This window comes from Pan troglodytes, chromosome 1 (genome assembly GCF_028858775.2).
Source record: "Pan troglodytes isolate AG18354 chromosome 1, NHGRI_mPanTro3-v2.0_pri, whole genome shotgun sequence".
NCBI lineage: Eukaryota > Metazoa > Chordata > Mammalia > Primates > Hominidae > Pan > Pan troglodytes.
The window spans coordinates 52,084,657-52,097,357 of NC_072398.2; positions in this window are offsets into that span (position 1 = coordinate 52,084,657).

Consider the following 12,701-nt stretch of genomic DNA (forward strand, 5'->3'; position numbering starts at 1 on the left):
AATCATGCAGTATTTGTCTTTCTATGTCTCACAGTGTATTGAAAAGTTCTGCTTATGACTATCTCCACAAGCACCTTAGTGCCTTGAAAGAGGAAAGTGTGTTTTACATTTTCATCCTCTAATGCTGATGCAGTCCATTGCATATGCTAGCTACATTGTTTCCTGAGTAAAACTGAAAATCATCACAATCGCTTAAAATTTCTATTTAAAAGTATTTCTATTTAAAACTTTTAATGTAATTATAACACTAATTATATAGTCACTAAACATTTTCTCTATTAACTAGATACCTAACATTTTCCTTTCTCTGTTGCCTCCTTACTCTGCCTTTTGCATTTTTTTTTTTGACAAAGTCTTGCTCTGTCACTCAGACTGGAGTGCAGTGGTGCCATCGCAACTCACTGCAGCCTCAATCTCCTGAGCTTAACTAATACTCCCACTTCAGCCTCCCTAGTAGCTGGAACCACATGTGTGTGCCACCACACCTGGTTAATTTTTGTGTTTTTTGTGAAGATGGGATTTTGCCCTGTTGCCCAAGCTGGTCTTGAATTCCTGAGCTCAAGCAATCTGTCTGCCTTAGCCTCCCAAAGTGCTGGGATTACAAGCATAAGCTACCATGTGGGCCAGTTTTTCTTTTTTATTTACCCATATTTAAGGAAAGAAAACAAGGAATATATACATAATAATTCTTTACAATACTGATATTAAGCATTACTCCCAATAGCCAAGATATAGAAACAACCTAAGTGTCTGTCCATAAATGAAGAAAGAAAATGTGGCCAGTCTGGTGGCCCACACCTGTAATCCCAGCACTTTGGGAGTCCGAGGGAGGAGGATTGCGTGAAGCCAGGAGTTCGAGGCTAGCTTGGGCAACATCGTGAGACCTCATCTCTACAAAAAATAAAAAAATTAGCTGGGCATGGTGGTGCTTATCTGTAGTCCCAGCTACTCAGGAGGCTGAGGAGGGAGGATCGATTGAGCCTGGGAGTTCAAGGCTGCAGTGAGCTAAGATCATACGACTACACTGCAACAGAGTGAAACCCAGTCTCCAAAAAAAAAATAAAATAAAATAAAAGAGAAAGAAAAATGTAACATATACATACAATTAAATATTATTCAGCCTTAAAAAAGAAGGAAATCCCATTGGTTGCAACATGATGATTTGAAGATTCTAGAGGATATTATGTTAAGTGAAATAAACAGAAAAAAAAGTGAAAAAAAAACAGAAAGAAAAATACTGTATGATGTCACTTATATGTGGAATTTTGAAAACATGAACTCATAGAAACCAAGAGTTGAAGAGTAGTTACCAGGAGTCAGAAGTGGGAGAAAAGGGAAGCTGTTGGTCAAACTGTATAAACTTACAGTTATAAGATGACTAAATTCAGAGACCTTTTGTACAGCATGATGACTACAGTTAATAATAATATATTGCATACCTGATATTTACCAAGAGAGTAGATCCTAAATATTCTCACCACAAACGAAAGGTAAGTATGTGAGGTAACAGGTATGTTAGTTAGCTTGATTGTGGTAGTCATTTCACCATGTGCACATAGATCAAAACATCACGTTGTACATCTTGAATATATTTAATTTTATTTGTTAGTTATGTATCAATAAAGCTGAAGAAAAGAATAGTACTTGATTGCATGGACTGAACAATCAGGCCTGTTAATAATTTCATATTGTTTGTGCTAGTAGTTGTGGTTGCCTCAATATATATTGTGCACAGTAAACTTGTAGCACCAGAGTTGTCAGAGTAAACATCAGCACCTCGAGAGGATAAAAAAAATTGATTTCTGTCTGGACACAGTGACTCATGCCTGTAATCCCAACACTGTGGGAGGCCGAGATGGGCGGATCACTTGAGGAGTTTCAGACCAGCCCGGCCAACATGGTAAAACCCTACCTCTAATAAAAATACAAAAAATTAGCCAGGCGCGGTGGTGTGTGCCTATAATTCCAGCTACTCAGGAGACTGAGGCACAAGAATCACTTGAACCCAGGAGGTGGAAGTTGCAGTGAGCAGAGATGGTGTCACTGTACTTTAGCCTGGGTGACAGACGGAGACTCCCTCTCAAAAAAAAAAAAAAAAAAAAAAAAAAGAAAAGAAAAGAAAGAAAGAAAAAGAAAAAGAAAAAGAAAAAAGAAAAAAAATGTATTTCCTTTTTGGAAAATGAACACTGCCACCTTATGTGAGGGTATATACTAAATCACTCTTTGCTTCAATAAAAATAAGCAAATATTGCTGAGATAGGAGCTTTATTTAACATTTGAGCAAAACCTTTTATTAGAAGTGTTTCTGTACTCCAGACTTACTTCTTTATAAATTCTCCCTTTTGTGATTGAATGTATATACTCTTAATTTTCCTAAAAATTCATGATATTTCAAAGAATCAAATCTAAATATTTTCCCACTTTTCCATATATTATTAGAAGTAATTTTGTTTAAAGTGCTGTTGAAATCCACATGTGACCCATGACATGCTGAGATACAACCATCTGCAAACTTTATAAAAAGAAAAGGAGTTCAAAATAATTTGTCAAACATCTATTTGGACAATTTTCCCTCCACTACTTTATACTTCTGTTTAACCTATATTTATTACTAATCTATCATTAGCTTTTGTCTGCATAAAAATGTACATTTGAAAGATGAGCCTTTAAGTTTTATTAATATAATTTTAGTGTTACTATGAGTAGTACTTGTTTTATTACATATTCGGAGCTCTATTTTAGTAAGAAAAATTAACAGATTTCTAAATCACAATTTAAACTTTTAACTACATTCATTTTTAAACATACATTTGCTTATATTTCTGGTTACATTATTTTAGTTATAGAAACAAAAAAAAAAGAGCCCAAATAGCCAAAGCAATGCTGAGAAAAAAACAAAACAAAACAGAAAACAAACAAACAAAAAACAAAACAAAAGGCATCACATTACCTGACTCCAAACCACACTATAAGGCTACATTAATCAAAACTGCATGTCACTGGTACAAAGACAGACATATACACCAATGGAACAGAAGGATCCCAGAAATGGAGCTGAAGCTGTACACCTACAAACCATTTGATCTTTGAAAAAGTTCACAAAAATAAGCAATGGGGGAAAGGATGCCCTATTTAATAAATGGTGCTGAGATACCTGGCTAGCTATGCAGAAGAATGAAACTAGACCCCTAATCTTACCCTATATACAAAAATTAACTCAAGATGGAGTAAAGATTTAAATGTAAGACCTCAAACTATAAAAACCTTAGAAGAAAACCTAGGAAATACGAGTTTGGACATCAACCTTGGCAAATAATTTATGACTAAGTCCTCAAAAGCAATTGCAACAATACCAAAAATGGACAAGTGAGGCCTAGTTAAACTGAAAAGCTTCCTTCACAGCAAAACAGCAACAACAGCAAACACATCAACAGGGTAGACAGACAACCTACAGAATGGAAGAAACTATTCACAAGCTATGCATGTGCCAAAGGTTTAACATCAGAATCTGTAAGAAACTTAATTCAACAAACAAAGTAACCCCATTATAAAATGGGCAAAGGACATGAACAGATACTTCTCAAAAGAATATACACAATCGGTCATAAACATGAAAAAATTCCCAAAATTACTAATCATCAGAGAAATGCAAATCAAAATCACAATGAGATGCCATCTCACATGAGTAAGAATACTTATTATTAAAAAGTAAAAAAATAACAGATGCTGGTGAGTCTGTGGAGAAAAGGGAACACTTATATCCTGTTGGTGGGAGTGTAAATTACTTTAGCCACTGTGGAAAGCAGTTTGGCAATTTCTCAAAGAACTTAAAATAGGACTACCATTCGACCCAGCAATCTCATTACTGGATATATACTTGAAGAGCTATAAATCATCCTACCATAAAGACGAATGCATGCATATGTTCATCAAAGCACTATTCACAATAGCAAAGATATGGAATCAATGTAGGTGCCCATCCATGGTGGATTGGATAAAGAACATGTGGTACATACACACCATGGAATACTATGCAGCCACAAAAAGAAAAAAAACTGTGTCCTTTGCAGCAACATGGATGCAGCTAGAGGCCATTATCCTAAGTGAATTAACACAGGAACAGAAAACCAAATACTATATATTCTTACTTATAAGTGGGAGCTAAATATCGAGTACTTACAGACACACAGAGAGCAACAATAAATACTGCAGATTACTAGGGAGGGGAGAAAGGGAAGAGGGAAAGGGCTGAAAAACTACCTATTGGGTTCTATGTTCACTACCTGGGTGACGGAATCATTCATATGGCAAACTTCAGCATCACACAATACGCCCATGTAACAAATCTGCACATGTACCCCCAAATCTAAAATAAAAGTTGAAATTAAAAAAAAAAGAAATCATGAAAGTCCCTACTCTGTCAGATTCTTAGTTTTCAATGTACACAAACACACCAAATGAAAGTAAAGAGTCTGGGGTATTAAGATACAGTAATAGGCGTGCTCAGTTAATATCCCCAGGACAGTTACGTGACATGTTCAGTACTTTTGCCAAGGGGGTAGAGCCTTAATCACAACAAAGTGGTGGGGTACTAAGCAGACAAAAATAAGATAGAGTAGGATTGTTTAGCAGTGCTGAGTCATGAATTTTTAGAGATACTAATCTTTTTTTTTTTTTGCCTTTCTTTACAACACTTGGCTGCTTATGTACATAAATGGAGAAGATGGATGTGTAAGTTTATTCAGCCATGAGTATTTGCTAGACTGTACAATCAAAAGGAAAGTGGGGCAAGAGATTTAAGATTGCTTGCAAAAGAATTATTTGGAATGTGAGTTATTTGATTTGAAGAGAGACATGAAGAAAGAGTAAATACTGGAGACTACTAAAGGATGTGAGAAAGTAGTAGGGGCATTAAGTTAAAAGTATCAATGTGTTAAAACAGTATTTCCATGGAAGTGTGAGTAAGCTAGTCAGAAGAAATAAATATGGTAATTAATGAGCAGAATATATGAATTTGTGACTTTGGAAATTGAGGAGTTTCAGATGATGGGAAAGACTGTACTTTGGCAATAGGAACATGAAGTCGAGAAAAGTGGCAACAGAGATGAGGCAATAAAGGATTGAGAAGCAAATTTGTTGAATGGTACAACAAAGCGATATCAATGCTAACAGAGATGAAAGGATTTGGAGTGAGGAAGAAAACTGAGCCAGGAGGTACTAGTAATTAGTGACTGAGGGGGAAAGTTCAGAACGTTTATAGATGACACCAGTATTAGTCTTTTTTCACACTGCTATAAAGAGCTACTGGAGACTGAATAATTTATAAAGGAAAAAGATTTAATTGATTCACAATTCTGCATGGGTGGGGAGGCCTCAGAACTTACAATCATGGCAGAAGGTAAAGGGGAAGCAAGGGCCTTTTCATATAGCAGCAGGGGAGAGAGAGAGAGAGAGAGACAGCAAGGAAGTACCACACTATAAAACCATTAGCTCTCATGAGAACTCACTCACTATCATGAGAACAGCATGTGGGAAACAACCCCCATGGTCCAATCACCTCTCACTAGGTCCCTCTCTTGACATGTAGGGATTACAATTTCAGATGAGATTTGGGTGGGGACACAGAATCAAACGATATCATTCCACCCCTGGTCTCTTCCAAATCTCATGTCCTTTTCACATTTCAAAACCAATCATGCCTTCCCAACAGTCCCCCAAAGTCTTAACACATTCCAGCATTAACTCAAAAGTCCAATTCCAAAGTCTCATCTGACAAAGCAAGTCCCTTCTGACCATGAGCTGTTAAAATCAAACAAGTTAGTTACTTCCAAGATACAATGGGGGTACAGGCACTGGGTAAATGTTCTCATTCCAAATGGAAGAACTTGGCCAAACCAAAGGGGCTGCAGGCCCCATGCAAATCTGAAAACTGGCAGGGCACTTATTAAATCTTAAAGCACCAAAATAAATTCCTTTGATTCCATGTCTCACATCCAAAACACAATGATGCAAGAGGTGGGCTCCCAAGGCCTTGGGCTGCTCTGCCCCTGTGGTTTTGCAGGGTACAGCCCCCGCAGCTTATTTCACAGGCTGGTGTTGAGTGCCTGTGACTTTTCTGGTGCACAATGCAAGCTGTCGGTGGATATACCATTCTGGGATCTAGAGGGTGGTAACCCTATTCTCACAGCTCCACTAGGCAGTCTCCCAGTGGGGACTCTGTGTGGAAGCTCCAACCCCATGTTTCCCTTCTGCATTGCCCTAGTAGAGATTCTCCATGAGGGCTCTGCTCCTGCAGCAGACTTCTGGCTGGTCATCAAGGCATTTCCATACATCCTCTGAAATTTAGGCAGAGGCTCTCAAAGCTCAACTCTTGTCTTCTGCACACCTGCAGCCCCAACACTTGGAAGCCACCAAGGCTTGGGGCTTGCATCCTCTGAAGAAACAGCCCAAGATGTACCTCGATCCGTTTTAGCCACTGCTGGAGCTGGAGTGACTGGGACACAAGGCGCCATGTCCCAAGGCTGCACAGAGTAGCAGGGCCCTGGGCCCAGCCCACAAAACCATTTTTTCCTCCTGGGCTTCCAGGCTTGTGATGGGAGGGGCTGCCGTGAAGATCTCCGAAATGCTCAGGAGACATTTTCTCCCTTGTCTTGATTATTAACATTTGGCTGTTTGTTATGCAAATTTCTGCACCAGGCTTGAATTTCTCCCCAGAAAATGGATTTTTCTTTCCTATTGCATGGTCAGGCTGCAAATTTTCCAAATTTTATGGTCTGCTTCCCTTTTAAACATAAGTCCCAATTTCAAATAATCTCTTTGTGAACACATACGACTGTGTGCTTTCAGAAAAAGCCAGGTTATATCTTGAATACTTTGCTGCTTAGAAATTTCTTCTACCAGATACCCTAAGTCATCTCTCTCAAGTTTGAAGTTCCACAGATCTCTAGGGCAGGGGCAAAATGCTGCCAGTTTCTTTGCTAAAGCATAGCAAGAGTGACCTTTTTTCCAATTCCCAGTAAGTTCCTCATCTACATCTGAGACCACCTTCATTGTCCATATCACTATCAGCATTTTGGTGAAAACCATTCAACCAGTCCACAGGAAGTTCCAAATTTTCCACACCTTTCTTTCTTCTTCTGAGCCCTCCCAACTATTCCAGCCTCTGCCTGTTACCCAGTTCCAGTCTTTTCCACATTTTTAGGTATCTCTATCGCAGTGCCCCACTCCCAGCACCAATTTTCTGTATTAGTTTGTTTTTACACAGCTATAAAGAACTACTGGAGACTGGGTAATTTATAAAGGAGAGAAGTTTAACTGACTCACAGTTCTGCATGGCTAAGGAGGCCTCAGGAAATGTACAATCATGGCAGAAGGTGAAGAGGAAGCAAGGACTTTTTTCACATGGTGGCAGGAGAGAGACAGAGAGAGAGGGAGAGAGAGAGAGGAAATGCAACACTTTTAAACCATCAGCTCTCAAGAGAACTCACTCAGTATCACAAGAACAGCATGGGTTAAACTGCCCCCATGATGCAATCAACTCCCACCAGGTCCCTCCTTTGACATGCGGGGTTTACAATTCAAGATGAGATTTGGATGGGGACACAGAGGCAAACCATAACAGCAGCAAACATTCTGGCAAGTGGTAACGTTGAAAATAATGAGTTTTCAAGAAGGGGATTTTAAAGGAAGGAAAGAAACAGAATAATAATTTGAGAGAAAATATGAAGATCAGTAAGGACATTGATTCCATGTCCCAAGAAGAGTGGGTGCATGTTAACAGACAATCTCAGTTTGAGAGGAACATAGAGAAAGCAGTGTCCACAAAGGAGAGAGCAAAGTTTGCCTTATGTGAAGGAGCTTGTAATTTCTTGAGAAGAGGATGAAGACATAAGAAAGTTTGTTGCTCAATGACCATGGGTTCCAGAGATTTTGAGACAGAAGGAAGAATCTCATAGAGAAATAAGATTAAGCATTATTGCTGGGTGCAGTAGCTCATGTCTGTAATCCCAGCACTTTGGGAGGCTGAGGTGGGCAGGTCACTTGATCCCAGGAGTTTGAGACCAGCCTGGGCAACACAGTGAGACCCCATCTCTACAAAAAGTGCAAAAATTAGCTGGGTATGGTGGCTTGCGGCTGTAGTCCTAGCTACTTGGGAGGAGGAGGTGAGAGGATCACCTGAACGTGGGAGGTTGAGGCTGAAGTGAGCCATGATCACACCACTGCTCTCCAGTCTGGGTAACAGATTGAGACCTTGCCGCAAAGTAATAATAATAGTAATAGTAAATAAAATAAAGCATTATTGGATGAGAGCTTGGAAATGTATGATCTAGTAGATCTTGGACTTCCTTTAGTGACTGAAATCACCAGGGAAATGTTACACAAATGATGTTGGTCCAATAATGTCAAGTGTTAGAGTGGAATCTTGGGTCTGGCAATGTAGCCCTCTAGGCTCAGGGGTGGTGGCAGGAGTATAGGTGACTGAATGCAATGTTCTGCTATCTATTGGATACTAGTTGTAGCAGGAGCTCCAAACAACTCTTCTGCCAGGCTTCAGATTTAAGGCAAAGAAATAGTAGACTACGTAGGAGTATAGTATAACTCTACTTATCAGAAACCCCATGGCTTGAAGGGGGAAGGGTGAGGGCTGACTTGATGAGGCGATTGGCTAGATTGGGTGGTGGATTCCACTAGTTTGGCAAGGGTGGCGTGAGAATCAGATAGCAAAGTTTGTTTATAAAGAAGAAAAATGTTATACATTGTGTTAAAAGAATTTTCACTTAGGTAATTAGTAATTAAACCATTTTTCAGACTTGATTCAGTCATCATGTATGACTTTTTCGTATTATATGTCTAGTAGATAATGGATCTACAAATATTGTTTCAAGGCCTCATGTAGGATGTCTACAATATAAACCTAGTGTGCTTTCTTTGATGTATTTGCAATTCAGCTGAAATGATAAATCTAGACATAAATCAATAAATGTTAATTCCCATAAGATCCAATTAGGAATAAATGTGACCAGAATCCAACCATTTTTGACTTTCTAATGACAAAAGTACATTAGTAAATGCTGAATGTCCAATTTTATAATTATGCCATTAGTGCTAGAACTGCTAATTTAACAGTTATAACCTGAAAGTCCTTTTGGTACTCAAGTACTCTGTGGTCATATTCTTCTTATTTTCTGAAGAAATAAGTCTGCTAGATACCATAACACCTAAAATTTACATTTAGAATGATGACACATTCTATTATTCTTAAATTCCTTTAAAGTCCAGTTCAATTCTAGCTTAGCTAGGACATAGAGAAGATAGTAAATCAAATAAATAATATTCTTATGATAATTTTCAAAGCTTTCCAGTTCTAGTTCGAAATTAGTAGAGGCACTGCTTTGAAGAAATCAGCATGGCAGAAACTCTTTTTTTTGAGAACAAAGAATAATTATTTGGCCTGAACTCATAATTCCTAACTTTTACACTGTAGTTTTAGAAAGACCTGATTGCAAAGCAATGACATACAATTGCATATCATGCCTCCCCTTGGATGACACTGCAGGAAGAAAGTCAGTAGGCCCTGTCTTCCCTCTTCCTTGCTTTTTTCCTTTCAATCACCTCCCCACCAGCTTCAGCAAGTACATCTTAATTTATTTTACATATTGCCTTCATCTTTGTTTATAGTAAAGGTTCAAATGTTAAAAGAGGTTAAGTCACTGCCAATAAAATAATTGAGAGAAAAAATATGTATTTTACTAATTAATAAAATTCAATAATATTTCCCCACATAAAATACTTTGTAACTTATCATATGTCATCTTGTTCTTTCTAGTCTAAAATATCTTGTCTGCTCTTTTGTATTATATATGTAAACATCTAAAAAAAATTAAATCAAGGGATATTTAAGGTAGATTATTATCTCTGTCTAATACCAACTTAAGTTTTGTATTTTATCTCATTTTATTTCTATGTCTTTTAAAAAGAAATATTTCTTAGGGAATAAAGAATGACAACAACTGGGCCAGGCACTGTGGCTCACACCTGTAGTCCTAGCATTTTGGGAGGCAGACATGGACAGATCACCTGAGGTCAGGAGTTCAAGACTAGCCTGGCCAACATGGTGACACCCCCGTCTCTACTAAAAATACAAAAACTTAGCCAGGTGTGGTGGTGCATGCCTGTGGTTCCAGCTGCTCAGGAGGCTGAGACAGAAGAATTGCTTGAACGCGGGAGGTGGAGGTTGCAGTGAGCCAAGATCGTGCCATTGCACTCAAGCCTGGGCGACAGAGTGAGACTCTTGTCTTGCAGAAAAAAAAAAAAAAAAAAAAGAATGACAAAAATCGAGTGCCTTTTATAGAACACCAACAAAAATCCAAACTGATGGATATGAACAATATCCTGAAATTACAGGTTACCATTTGCTCTGCAAAGAAGCATACTTGCAACAGTTTTATTTGATAAATTTTTTTGATATATAATTTTTGCTCTAAGACTTTTAAACTATACATTAGTCTCGAAAGCAAAAGAAAATATTAATAAATGGGTATAAAACAAAATCCAAGGCTAAAACAATCACTTGATTTTTCTCAGATCATCATTACCAAATAAATAATCACCACGTCTTCTGCTTGGTATGCAACTAAACAGATTGCGAGGGGAGATAACATCAATTCCTGGGATTTAATCAGGTTTGGATTTAGTTATACTGTCAGTGTAACATATGTCAACAGGAATTATTCAGTCTGCATGTGGGAATTTAGGAGGAGCCTTGAGAGAGAATAACATGATCAAAGTGAAAAAGCATAGAGAACTGGCAGAACAATATTAATTATTTTATGGCATATTTTTGGAGACTAATGGAAGGTAGAGTTGGATAAGTAATTTGAAGTCAAACAAGAAGGGCCTTGTATGTCATAAATGGAGTTTGCAATTATTCGTAAGTGACCTTACTAAACGTTATTTTTCTTAATTCTCATCATTCTAAGGGTAAGCTGTCCTTTGATTAAAAAGTAGCTACCGATGCTCTTTGTCAAGTATGTATTCATTATTCTTAACATTTACAGGGAATTATTCAATGCACTTTTCATTTAATAATGTATTTAATGGCATTCTAGCTCTCTATTACTGCATAACAAATCACTGCAAACTTATAAGATTGGCTTAAAACAAAAAGCAAATTTACTCACAAACCTGAAATTTGGGCAGGGATTGACAGGATGGTGCTTCTCTAATCCACAAGCTTTCAGTTGAGGTGACTTGACTAGGACCGGAATATCTATTTTTAAGATGGCTGACTCACATGGCTAGCAAGATGGTGCTGGCTGTTGGCTGGAAGATCAGCTGAGGCTGTACAGTAGGAGCTGCAGTTCCACTGCACATGAGCCTCTCAACAGGGCTGTTTGGACTTTCTCTGATAGGAAGTATTCCAAGAGACAGGAAGTGGAAGCGGCCACAGTCTTTAAGATTTGGGCCCAGAAACTGACGTGGCATAGTTTGGATCACACAAGCTTGGATCATACCAGCTAGGGATTCAAGTATCTTCTGTCTTATTGCTTTACTATTCTTCAGCGGGCTGCTTTATCAACATGATCCGAGATGGCTCACCGCCAGGACATCTGTGTTCTACCCCTTCGGAAAAAGGAAAGAGGAAGTGACAAGCAACGAGATTCCTTTTAATGCTGTGACAAACAAGGGAACAAATTATTTCCACTCATATGGCATTGGCCAGAACTCAAACAAGTGTGGACTTAGAAAAAAGGAGGAAACTGCAGTGTTCCACTGTTGTGTCATATACCTAGGCAGAGAACTTGGAGGGTTTTATTTATAAAAGGAAGAAATAGAGAGCAAATATTGGGGAATTATTTTTAGCAGCTTCTGAAATAGTAGTTAATCCCAACTTGATTGAGATTGAGTTTCTCTCTCAAAAGAATAAGGATTTAGGATGTAAATAAAATTCTATAAGAGAAACTGCATTACTTATACATTGAAATTGAGGGATGAGATTCATTATTGACTAATTTTTGACAATACATCTTGAGGAAATACTGTGATTCTGTGAAAAAAAATTAGTGTGCAGAAATGACACAGCCCCTAGTAAATTACTGTGATTTTGTTGATAACAGTGGACTAGGTAATGGCGCGGAGTTTGAAGGAATACCTCGGAAAAACCTTTGTTGGTAGAGAGAAGACAATCACTAGGAGGAAAGAAGAGAGAAAATAAATCCATGTTAGAATTTTTAAATTAAACTAAAATATCTGAGTTCCAAAAGAATACCTAAATTATGAGGATGTTGAAAGGCTACATTTTAAAAGCTTCTGTCTTTGACCAAAGGAAGGAAGGAAGCTCTTCCTGGAAAAGGAAAGGCAATCCCAATGGCATCGGTTTAGGCCACAAAGGCAGAGGGAGCCATAATCCTGCTAAACTGGCATTCCACTCCATCTTCTGTAAATACCATGGCTTAAGATTCATGCAGAAGATCTCTACTTTGGAAAAATAGATGTTAATCTTCTTAGTCTTTATACTGCTACTTTCAAATCAGCAATTGCTATGAGAGAAAAAGTGCCCCCTAAATGCTGAGGTAATTTCTCTATTATGTCTTGGCCCTGTAATGCTTAAATGTCTCAGTAGTGCACTGCTGACTTCCAACAAATTTTACAAATATTTTTCAAATATTTGTAGTGTGGCCAACAAGAGGGTTAATGCAGTG